The sequence below is a fragment of the Festucalex cinctus genome, chromosome 1 (genome assembly GCF_051991245.1).
Source record: "Festucalex cinctus isolate MCC-2025b chromosome 1, RoL_Fcin_1.0, whole genome shotgun sequence".
Classification (NCBI taxonomy): Eukaryota; Metazoa; Chordata; class Actinopteri; order Syngnathiformes; family Syngnathidae; genus Festucalex; species Festucalex cinctus.
Window position 1 is genome coordinate 52856864 of NC_135411.1, and position 12984 is coordinate 52869847.

A 12984-nucleotide genomic window follows, 5' to 3' on the forward strand; every position below is an offset into this window, starting at 1 on the left:
ATGCAAGCGGTTCAGAAAATGGATGGGTGGATATTATTATTATGTTATGTTGTTAATGCACGCATACATCGAGTTCCTCCACATATGGACTTGCTTCACGGGCATAATATGTTCACATTCATCTGACAATTAGTGTAGATTTTAAACATAGAAGGGCCAAAACATCCCTAATGAAAATTAAATTACACACACAAAAAAAAACAACAACTAGCCACCAGGGGGTGCTAGAACTGCACAAACGGAAATCAACTAATTTTTGTTTTTAGCAGACATGTTGCATTTAAAGATCGTGAACATGACGACAACGATATTGTGGCAGTTTTAATATCACAATATTGCACTTATAGATAGATATTACAGCTGTTCATTAAAAAGCTGAGCATTAAAAAAAAATGCCTGCAGTGGCAGCTTTTAATTAACTTGTCACTCCATTGTTGCTGTATCATCCAAAAAACGACCATATTACCACTCGAGATATCGTGTATATTTTTTTTTCATCTAGTACGCTCGTTAGTCTTGAATTGACAATAACATTTGACAGTACGCTAGTTGATAGTCTTCAATTTACAGTCTGTGGCGCCCCTGCACACAAGCACATGCACACACATACACACGGTGTTCGTCAACTTCCTTCAATGTGGACTTTTTACTCTCCCGGCCGTTCGTTACCCGTAGCGGCTCATGGCGAATGTGCGTGCGTGTGAAAGGAAAGATATTGCGTGCCATACTGCCTGCATATCTCGTAGAGAATGACCAGTGGAGTTTGACGGTTAGCTTAGCAAGGCATTGCTACTCGCAGTCGTCTAGCGGCGCCTTAAGCGGTAACTTCCAGTCACCATACAGTGCAGTGCAGTGCGTTCTAAATAGCAATATTATCACACTAATAATAATAATAATAATAATAACTAAACTTACCTTGCTCTGGTTTCTTCAAGCACTGCATAAGCATGTTTCCCCTAAAATGCTGCATCATTGATGACGTACTGCTATGGTACGCCATTGTTGTTTTGCACAATTTGCAAATAACGATTTGTCCTCTCAATCTTCTTGAAATGGTCCCAAACTCTGGACATTCTTTGTCTTTTGTTAGGGGAGTGCCAGGAGTCTTTTTTTTCTTTCTTTTTTTTTAACTCTGTCCTGAGTGTCCTCTTCCATGTACGGTAGTTCGCAACACACGCTGCATGTAGGTATTAAAGGTCCATGTGAAACATGGACTGCGGCAGCGCAAACATGGTTCTGGGCGGAGCGTTGACTTAAATTTTTCCAGTCGACCTATTTTTAAAGTCGACCTAGTCGACTTGGTCGACTTTTTTCCCCAGCCCTACAAACAATATAATGAAATGAATGACAAACAGTAAACAATAAAATGAATGAATTAATAGTTAAGCCAGGTGTCTGGTTGGAGCAGGACCCCATAAATGTTAAATGGCTTGAGCTGAGCATGAGAACTGTCTGCTCCTGGTGGTGTACCATCTGGTGGATGTTATCTGGACTACTCGTTCATGCCAGGTCAAACAGGAATGACAGCAGACCACACACACTGCAGGAACATGCTCATAAATTGATGTAATAAAGACAGTGAATGAGCATTACCCAGCAGGTTCTATTATTCAATGAAATATTTTAACTGTGACAGTAACTGGACTTGCCTGGATACATTTAACAGCATTAAATTTTAACCTCAGAGAATCTTGCTACAATTTATCACCAGATATAACTTAAAAAGATCTTTTTACTCCAACACTACATATTGATATTGATTTTTTTATAGCCCCCTAATCACTCTGGATGATTGAGCAACTGCTCAAAGCATGATCAAAAGCAGGCATGCACAATAATACTTTTGCGCTAATCCCACAATGACACCTCTGCATGACATCCTTGATAGCTTCCATTGAGTTAATGTGCAGCTTCATTGTCACTCATCTTTAGTTTCTTAAGGGATTTCCCCCGTATTAGATTCACTTATGGGATGGCATGTTTCCTTTGTTTCCGTTAAAAAAAGCAACAGAACAGTAACCGCAGAAAAACGGGATGACTCATCGGCGATACTGTTTTCAATTATAGGCGCCAAAGAATTTTGCTCGTGCTTCCAGCAGTATTGGGTTGCACTGCTTTTTTGCAAATAGTCAGCCTTCTGCTGCACTGCAAAACATTTTGGAGGAGGAACTAGTGCAAAGTAGGAAAGAGTGCGGGTGCAAATTGATGTTCAGACGATAAGCAAGATAAGGGAAGAGGGGAAGATAAGGGAAGCAGAAAGGGAAGCAAAAAGGAAGAGTCATTGAAGCAGCGGAGAGCAGTAAAGAGGTCAAAGAAGAGTGGAATTTAGGAGAAAAGTGGGTGATTGATGATTTATTTCATTTTGTCAAAGTCGTTCTTCAAAAATGCAACCACAGATGAAACACTCCAAAAGTGAGTCTTTTCCATAGCAAAGTGCCAATATGATCAAAGTCAAGTCAAGTCACTGAGTCATGTACCAGCTGCCCAATATGTTGAGCTTGACAGCGTTGGTGAGTAGGTCAAAGGTTGTGTTCCCACTTTAGGGCTAAGATGAGTCATGCTGATTTATATCCCCTTATCACAAAGTTGGCTTGATCTTTTCCACAAACTATATCTCAAGGGAGGACAAATACAAACGTGCAAAACTTGTGTCATCAGTTAGGGATTCAAATCTGACATGAAATCTTCAAATCCCACAATAAAATACCTCAAAAGTTGATAACACCACAAGATCGCTATTTGGTACAAGTAGGCAAGGGGTTTTGTTTTTCCGAAGCTGAGCCATGTCAAACACACATTCGTGGACAAACCCACTAAATAGGTCATTTGGATCTTTGCTCTGCTCTAAAATGTTTTTTATGGGTTCTCTGTCTAAACAAGGTCTCCTTTTGTCCTTTATTTATATTCCCAGGCAGGACAAAGGGGGCCTCATCTCATTTTAACATGTCTACATTTGTTTTGATTGAGAACCAGATGCTTTGGAGCAAATATGTTGGTGCCGGCTTTTCCAGTGAGTCTGCAATCCTGCTTGTTTATGGCAGGCACCAAATGGAACTGAGATATCATCCTGCAGGCTGACAATCTATACGTGCTCCCCATTTTTACGGCAAATACCTAAATGAGGAAAATTAGCACTGGTGGCACTTCAAACATGGTCTGTTTTATTAAAGTCAAAGGGGTTTGTGCAGAAAGGAAGAGCTGGTTCCCAAAGTCATATTGGCCCCTGGAGAAATGTGCCCTTTGACCTCTGCATGGTATAACATGGGCAACAAAATATATACAAGTGTACCAGAATGCATCGTCAGCACAAAAAAAGTGACATCACTCGCTTCCTTTATTGGCCGTAAGAATGTAAACAGGAAGGTTTGCTCAGTGGACTGGCAAGTGATAAGCAAATTAAGCAGCACAAAAACACACGTCATAGCAAAACTTTGAGTTTGTGCATATGTTAACTATTTTAACCTATCTGGACAATCTAGCAGGTACAATACATCAGATAATAACTGCACTTTATAAGACCTAATTACATTAATGTGGTGACAAGAATATGTGCCTATGTAATATTTGACATTTTACAATGGCGGAAAATAAATACTGAGCACAAGCATGAGTTAACAGCAAAGATGCTAAACCAATGATGTGTCCTGTAAAACAACGTCTAATCTTTTTACATGTGACCTGTAGTTACCACTATAAGAGCGTGGTGGGAGGATATCATGAACATGATTGTACGCTCTTACATGCAGATGCTAATGTCACTGCACTACAATAGTAAAACAAAAAGATGAGCTGGCTATTGAGGGGTTTAAGTGAGAGTGGTTAAAACATTGTTTATCTATTTTCTTGCACTTGTACTTAGGGGTGTGCTCAAAAAATGGTTACAGCAATATATCATTGCAGGCCTCATCACAATACACGTATCGATACGCAGGCGTCAGAATCGATATTCCTCGTTAACTTTAAATTGGCAGTTCACGTTTGCCTTTGTGGCTTGCATTGTACCTAAAAAATCAAAACCAGCAGCGTCGTTGAAGTTAATTGCCTTCAATTAATGCAAAAATAGCTCACCGGTGATTGGACACTGTCTTGCTAAGAAAAAATGAAAGCAGAGGAAGAATGTCAACATGTATTTATTGATAAACTTAACATGGCACGTGTCTCAGTATACCTATTTTCCTATATTTTGTTTAAAAAAAATAAAATAAAATGTGTCTTATTTGGGATACATATGTATCGCGATACGTATCGTATCGTGGCCCCTGTATCGTGATACGTATCGTATCGTGAGGTTGGCGGCAATACCCAGCCCTACTTGTACTCCTGGAATGTGTTTTGCCCTTTATGTCCAATGCTGTCCCATTTTGATACCATGATGCCAACCCTGAATCCACACCAGTGCAAGTAGAATCAACATCTATCATATCTAATAAACATATTGAGAAATGTTTGTGAACTGGCAATAATGACTGCAAAAGTCTGCCTCCGAGACTGTCAGAGGAATGCGTTTTGAGAACATGTCCTTCCTGGCTCAGCCTTTGACAGCATGATGCTCAGATGAACAAGGTCGCTCAACAGTGTACATATTGCTGTTTTTTGAAAAGCAACACCACTTTGGAATAATTCACCAATGCAGATTTAACTTGTGATGGAACATCATGGAAGTAATATGCACGGCAAAATTCACATACGTATGTGTTACCGCAACTGCACGTAAATGATACATTTGCAAAGCAGAACCTGGTCAAAATACTAGCCATTAACCCCTAAGCGTGAAAACCCAATGGCTAAAATCCCACAGGAAGTTACTTTCTAAAGCCTTGAGGAAAAGTCAACGAATAATGAGTACGCTAGCTATTATCCACACAAGCTACTCGCTGACAAGGACTGTGACATGTCATTAGACTGACCTGTGGTGAGCCAGAGTGCAAGGGTCAAAGTGTATCAGTGGAATGGTTGTCTGCATTAAGCAGGGAGTCACATGGAATCTAACCTCTGTCCTCTACATACCTAACTGATGTCAAATACATGAGTGTTCATCAGCCACACATTTTTCAACCTATAAGTCAAGGGTCATTGTGTGATTCATGTGTTACTTTCCCTTTAATAAGTTATTTTCACTTCGCTGTATACCTTAGCAAACATCACTAGCTTACTTCGACTTGACTATAGTACAATCTGTGTCAAGTTGTCAACACATTAACGGGTGACAGCATTGAACTAAAGATGAAACCAAGCACCAAAAAGGTTGTATGTGTCAGGCACCAAATTTTGGGGAGGAGTTATGATCAGTTCCAGGACAAGTCCATATGTTAACTCAGACTAGCTCATATAACAGAGACTTACACAAAAGGCACACAAGATACACAAGTTAACGGTGACCTTTTCAGCATCCCATCAAACACTGGTGAAAGGCCAGTCTGTCTGTTCTCGCCTGTCAGTGCACCAGGGTGCCTTTCAACGGCTCTGCGTGTCCACCAGAATGTGTGCTGCATACATGCCGGGAGGCAAACCAGAGGCAGGTGACTTTCTAAAACGGTGAAGGATGGTTGTTGTTTTCTATCAGTTGATTGTCAGACAACTCTGTAAAGTACTGCCCGGTTCAAGATGCAACAACGTATGGCACAACATAAAAATGAGTCTTGAGAGTGAATTCAACCGTTTTTCAGTCTGGAGAAAAAGACTGCCTTAGATGTTCAACAGCTACGCTAATCCCCGAAAGCAGTTGTAGTGATGGGTCGGCAAAGCAGTCACATTGCAGCCGGGGGAAAGTTTACCCAAGTTGACAATTGGGATGGAATCTGGTCAACTGTGTGGAATCAATGTTGATTAATCATGCCTTGAAGAAACGGATTGAACTATTGGGCTGCAACCAGGGATGCTGTTCATTCAAGCTCAACTCTGTTGTGGTCACAAAAAAAAATAAAAATAAAAATAAAAAAATGTTTACGTAAACGTTAGTTTACGATGGCAATTCCTCTAGGTAACATTTGTCTCCACACAACACTGACAGCAAAACAACTTTTTTTAAAACATGTTAAATTTGTCAACTGATTTCCGTATTGAAATGCTAACAACTTGCTACTTTAAAGGAACACAAGACTTGTGAAAAACTAACCAGCTATTCTGTGACATGGTTCATTTCAACTCTTCCTTGAAAAAAATGCCAATTTATGCTGAGAAATTATGATTTCATAGCACTTCTTTAGGAATATTTTTGCGTTAAGTACTGTATCGGGCGCTTCGGACAGTCACGTGATCGTGACGTGTCGCGTGCGTAAAATACACATTGAATGAAGGACAAACAAAGAACTCACGAGGAATTATCGCGTCTCACGGCGGACATCAAAGGTGGAATTACACCTTATACCAAAGAAGCACTGCTTAAAAAAGCACTACAGCCATGGAGGACAGGTTTGTTTCCAACCGAAAGCCAGATAAAACTGGCAGATCCTGCCGTTGACGAGTCCAAGTGGACGGTAAACATCCGGGTGACTTGTACTCTGCTAGGCTAAACTACATGTCATGTGCTAAGTACAGTTTAGGTAACATTAGGAGCAGCCAAAACCCCCACCGCCCCACCCTCACACGAAATGACATGAAACCGGACATGTCGAGGACTCTGAACAGTATTAGGGATCCAAGACGTCTTTTCCTTGCTCATTACATCAGCAAATTCCCATTGAAATCAACGAAGACTGCTTCTGCTTACGCACGGGATACGTCATCACGACCACGTGACCAGGAACATGGCGTACCACGCCGTACGATCGAATTCGGACACTTAATCGGTTTCAAATAAAATTCAGGGAATAAGATGCCAAAGATATTTGCACTTTTATTCTTTGTACACAATGCCTAATCAAATACTGGACAATGATTAATAAGTGTTGTATCACTTTAACCACCACACCATCCATTTATTTAAATGGCCATGTACAGAATACTATTTTGTTCCTCTATTGAAACATTTGTTTTTCACAGTTGACGACAAAAAAAGTAATCACATGATTGACACATTTAAAAAAAAAGAAACTATGGGACAGTTTGTGAAAAGTGTAACTGAATCCGCCCATACAATTCTAAAGTCTCAGAAAAAGAAAAACTAGTATAACCTTGAAAGCCAAGTAAAATAATTGAGAAAAAAAAAAAAAAGGTCTGACTAACCCCCCTCCCCCCTATACAGCTATGAGTGTGTGTTAAGTGATCTTGTAATGGATCACCATGAGAACAGAAACAGTGTGGCTTCATACTAGTTGAATTAGAAGATGTGGTGCTAAAGCGCAATGGAATCCCTCTGTATTTATGCAGACAATGCCACAGAGCAGACTTGCCACATTTAGCAGTATGCAAAACTGGAGCAACAATAATCATGGGCATGTGCACACTACACTACACAAAAACTTGAATACACTGATAAGCTTCTTGTATATCTTTTCCTTGCGCACATCAATACAAAGACTTAATGTATATTCAGCCTTGTAACAGCTTTCAAAAAACGAAAAACCAAAAAAACAATCGTTCTCTGTGAAGCATGTACAACAAGCAACACTTAAAACATGCAGATCACTCACCGTGTATGCAGTCAGTGTGTGTGAACGAGTTGCCCTGGCTGTCGTGCGGTGTGCGAGTAAGAGGCCGAGAGGCTCCCCCCTCCCCGCTGGTCCCTCCCACCCTTGCTTGTCATGTGAACCAGGACACGAAAGCAACAGGAGACACCCACTTCCTTTATCTAGCCCCCAAACCTCAAAAGGGGCAAACTTGAACTGCTTCGGATCAACTGCCTTTGAAATAAGCAGGCTGGATGTTCGTCCAATTCAGGTCGAGAGTGTTGATGTATCAACACACACTACAGCCTTTGGACTTACTCCCAAGCCAAAGTGAGAATTTATAACCCTAATTAATGGTCTTGAGTCCATCGTAGGGTCCCCAGACTCAGCATTCGTCAGATCCCATTCATTCTGCTCACATCAAACCACTCTGAGTAACAAAAAATCTTATTAAATTGCACCAGCAAAAATCTCTCCACTGGCCTGAACTAGTGGATGTTGCCTGAACAGACCACATATTCAGCCAGTCTTGCTCTGAAATTTCAAGTCCTGACTCCTTCTCCCATTTTAATCTAACAGTGTAGGTTGAAAGATTCTTTGTGTGTTGAATTGTTGCATAAAATATTGAAACCAATTTCTTTACACCTTTGTCTCCGTACATGGACACTAATATATCTGCAAGTTCAGTCTCTGACTTCTGTAATGGTTTTATTTCATTATTATAGTAAGTCCTGACCTGTAGCTATCTAAAGAAATCAGTTTTTCTTAGCCCATATTTTAAAGTAGGGGTGGGAATCTCTGACATGAGGCCGATTCGATATGTATCTCGATACACAGGTTGCGATTCGATTTAAAAACGATATCTTTCTGACGTCTTTGCTTTATGTTTACAACCTCCGGGGAATGAAGCGTCTCTGAGCAATACTTTGCTAGCTCTCTGTAAACACGGAAGTAGCTTGAATAGTGATGCTACTGAAACGTAAACAAAACAAGTAGAGCACGGCGCAGAACTCTTGCTATTGTTATGAAAACCATAAAGCCTCACTCGCAACCGATTCACAGCCACGCCATATCCGGTCCACAGCTTTACAAGCAACGTATCTAAGGATTCGCGGCAGATTTTGTATCGGTTGACGAGTATGCTACCGATACGGCCGTTTAGCTCCCCTTGACGAACGATGGTTCGGTCGAATCGGTTTTTTGTCCCACCCCTATTTTAAAGAGATGTTTTCAAAGGTTTCAATTTCTCCTTTTGATGTGATTGTACAAAATGAAGTAATACCAGCCTAACTCCAGGTTTTGAATCTCATATCGGTCTCGGCTGGTTTGAAACACGGGTCTGAGCAAATCCATCTAAGTTGTCTTGACTGTCTTTCAAGTGTTGGCGATCTACACTCCCTAAACCAGATCTTGAGGGTCACTTTTGTCCATTGGTTGAAGCTGTTGAGATGGGTTTTGTACAGAGTCTTACTGCCAATTACAGATTGGAGTAGTACTTTTAACTGTGAAAGTTCAAGGTCCTTCCATTTTGCTCCATAGCTTGGGTTACAACAGCATGCTAGGGCTCTTAATTGTGCGGCCTTGTAATGCAAGCAGGCACGGGAGAGATCTACCACCTTGTGTTTTATCCAGTTGAAGTGTTTTAAATCGAACCCTTGGTTTTTGCCTCCCCACACAAATCTTGAGATCAATTTCTCCCATTCATTAAATTGCTTAAGACTAATTTCAACAGGTAAAGATTGAAACAAGTCTAAGAGGCCGGGAAGTACATTCATTTTTATTAGATCTATCTTATTATGCATACCTAGGGGGATTTGCGACCACCTGTCCATGTCTGATCTAATAGCTTAGGGCTGGGCGATAAATCGAATTAATTTGATTAATTCGTCCATTGAAAGTGCCACGATGTGAAAATGAGCAAAATTGTGAAATCGAGGTGCTTATAAATAAATTCACATCCTCTAACCTTGAGCGGCTCGCTTCTGTTTACACTCGTTGTTTTGGGGTCCTTCGTTTGGTGGCTGGCACGCTTGCTGATGAAGTCACCCTACTATAGCGAAGCTACGGTATGTGACGTTATCGGTAGGCGCACAGGAGCCCGCAACAGCCGTACAGGCAGTCCACATCACCGCCTGTTTTTTTCCCCGTTTCTTTTCATTCACACAAACACGCACATGAATTAATGAACAAATTAATTCATTAATCTGATGTGTATCGCGCACAAGTTTGAAAGCAAACGCAGGAGCGAAGCTCCACCGTAAACGTCTCCGCGAGCCTGACGCAGAAGTATACTGAGGCCTTTACACGGACTCCCAGGCGGCAAAGCCAACCCACGCCAACCGGCAGCGAAGGAAAGTGACGCTTCCAAATCACTTTGGCTAAACGGTACGCTGCCTCCTCGCGCACATTGCCCGCTCCAGAAGACCCCAGAAAAGGGACTCATGTTCAGCTTTTTCAAGAGCGACGTAGAGTAAAGTAAAAGCGTGTGCAAGGTTTGCCGAACAGCTATTAAAACGAAAAATAGCAGGCAGCACAATTAACCTCTTCCAGCACTTGCACCAAATGCATCCGAAAGAATGGGAGGAATGCTCACGTCTTCCAGAGTGCGGCGTGGCTAACGCTAGCAAAGATAAGTACACGCACACCATGAAACAACAAACTTGAGCTGTATTTAGTACCGGGCGAAACATTGTGACATGCACCAGAGCTTGTCTTTTGCCAGAGTCAGTTGACAGGCTAGTTTTGCTTGTAAGGAATTTGAGTTTGTTACAATAAAAGGTGGTGTTGATTATGTTTACGCTGTTGATCTTGAAGTTCTGTTATATACAAATGTTATTGTGAGTTGAGTTGTATATTTGCAGAATACTGGATATGTGGTTTACAATACCCGTTTACAATTGTTAGAACTACTTACTTGTGGCAATTAAGTTATGCAAAAGCTATGAGTAGTTTTTTTGCACAAGATATGTATGTGACATTTAAGTTGAACAAAAGATATGAGTAGTTTTTTTGCTCAAGCTATATATGTGGCATTTAAGTTGAACAAAACGGTATGAGTAGCTTTTTTTGCACAAGCTTTGTGGCATTTAGGTTATGCAAAAGCCATAAGTAGTTTTTTTTTTTTTTTGTTTTGTTTTTTTGTATAAGCTATGTATGGCATTTATGTTGAGCAAAAGGCTGAGTAGTTATTTATTTTTTTGCACAAGTTATGTTGCATTTAAGTTATGCAAAAGATATGAGTAGCTCTTTTTGAACAAGCTATGTTAAATTTACCGTAAAACTGATTAAAAAAAAATGTGTGTACGTGATTGAACATTTTGCACAAGATTAATTTTTTAATAATACAAACCTTGTTTAAATGTTTTGTTTTGTTTTTTGTTAACTTTTGATTAAAATCGAGTAAAATCGTAATCGTCCAGAATGACAGAAAAAAATCGAGATTTTATTTTTTGGCCATATCGCCCAGCCCTAAGCTTTAGTTATGGGAATTAATGAACTTTTGTTCACCCCCAACAACACAAGCTGCTTATATGTCCTCCTCGCGTGTCTTTAGCCTCTGCATACTCTTAACTTTATGGCAACAGTTTTCCTGCACAATTTTCAAACGATTGTTTTTTGTTCTTGTTGTTTTTTAAGCATAATATCTGACCTCTTGTAACCAAATAGCCCCCACATGACGAAGCTCATGCCCACTTTGCTGAAGACGGAACAGAACTGGCTGCAGCTCTTGCAGCCTCACACGTTCCGACGTTTTTTTTTTATGCAGCAGTGAACGACGCGTGTATGTCCAAATTGACACGAAAACGTATAATGTTATGCATTACGTCATCACGTTTTTCGCGATATTTCAAATTTTTATCACCCAAAAAAATAATACACCATTAATATCGTAGACGACATAATATGGAACACCCCTATTGTTCACAAAAAAAATTTGTCCATACCAATCCAGAATCACATCAAGCCAAGTAGCAACCTACCAAAATAAAACCACTCCCAAAGCTGAACATAAGAACAGGGCCAACTGACTTAACGGTAACTTACTGCAAAATTGGTATGACATTTAAGGCATAGCTTTTTCTGAAAACATTGGTCAAACTCTTTCAAGGTGTTCGAGGTTTGATTGTCTGTACGTACGTATAAATACCCTATAAACTGATGGAACCTAAAGTATCTCATGTCGCTGATTTATGTTGTCGCTAATGACTGCAAATATCTCAATTTCACAGTCAACATGATGTGACCAATTGGATATGTGTTGTTCCATCAATTCGTCCTGCTGGTCAATTTTGTGAAACATCAGAGAAGTGGCAGAGAATAAACAACTTTGAGAAGTGTCAATTGAAACTCATGCTGGTAGATAATTAAACTATAACTGGTCTGCAAATGTAAAACAAATCGAATATCAAACAATTTTACTCCATGAGTGAGGCGATGCATCATTCACTTGTTTAAAACCTACAGAAGGAGCAAGCCAATTACTTTGGCTGATTACTGTTCTTATGGAGTATGTATGTATGTATGTGTGATTAGAGAGGAAAGGAAACAGCTGTCTGCTTTTTGACAGGAAGTGTAATTGTACACCAGGGCACGGGCTTGAGTGCAACTGTAATGCCACACGAGCACACATAGGTCCATATGCACTTATGGCCCTGTATACTTAAAAACCAAGAATCCCATTTTCTGAAAAAATAAACGTGCTAGAAGCATGCATTTGTTCATATGGTTGTAATATTCCAGTATTAGTAATAGTTACTGCTACTACTGTTTATTACTATTAGATTGTAGTGTCGCTCACTTAAGCTCAATTCACCCGGGGATTACACCGGATGCGGGTCCGTTGCGTCTGCGCTGCGTTCCGGCGGTATAGCCGCTAAGTTTCCATTCTTTCAGATTGTTCAAATTCCATCGAATGTGTGTGCGTTGTGTGTCGACTGTGCCTCAGCCGCACGGATAGACCTATTTTCAATTTTTGCCAGGCGAGTTTCAAAATAAATTTCCGGTTACTTTTCAGAATAAAACACTCGCCAGCTCCTATTTCGCAATCATGTCAGCAAAACGTCATAATGCTTAACGCTTAATTCACTGTTTAAACACGGGCGAACATGTACGAGGAGAGATTTATAATCGAGGTGGAAATCAACAAAATTAGATATAACACGGTACATCCTATTTAGAAGGACAACTTAAAAAGGAATACTGCATGGAACAACTGAATTTTACCAAGGTAAACTGACAAGTTCTCCAAAAGGTCCGGCGATGGAAAAACGCCTATAGCAGAAGCTATGGGAGTGGACGATGAGTTCAATCAAAGAATGTCCACCTCTCTTTCTGCTTCTCTGTTGAGCACAGACTTTCCGTGTGTTTGTCGTAGTTTTTAATGCCACATTATCACGCGCGATCACGCGAGCCACGGCGGGAAGTGGTCGGCGATGGA

At 40.5% G+C, this 12984-nt stretch overlaps 1 protein-coding gene across 6 annotated transcripts in view; it reads right to left on the reverse strand.

The window, feature by feature from the left end:
- The window catches only part of LOC144033519 (septin-9-like), a 95456-nt gene that overhangs the window by 9657 nt on the left and 72815 nt on the right, over positions 1–12984 (reverse strand). The window contains exon 1 of one of the 6 annotated variants that reach the window (XM_077541718.1): positions 7572–7628. The exons of the other annotated variants lie outside the window; for them this stretch is intronic. The gene's annotated coding sequence lies outside the window, so the exon portion shown is untranslated. Of the gene's footprint in view, positions 1–7571; positions 7629–12984 lie in introns of those variants that run through there. 6 annotated transcript variants of the gene reach the window in all.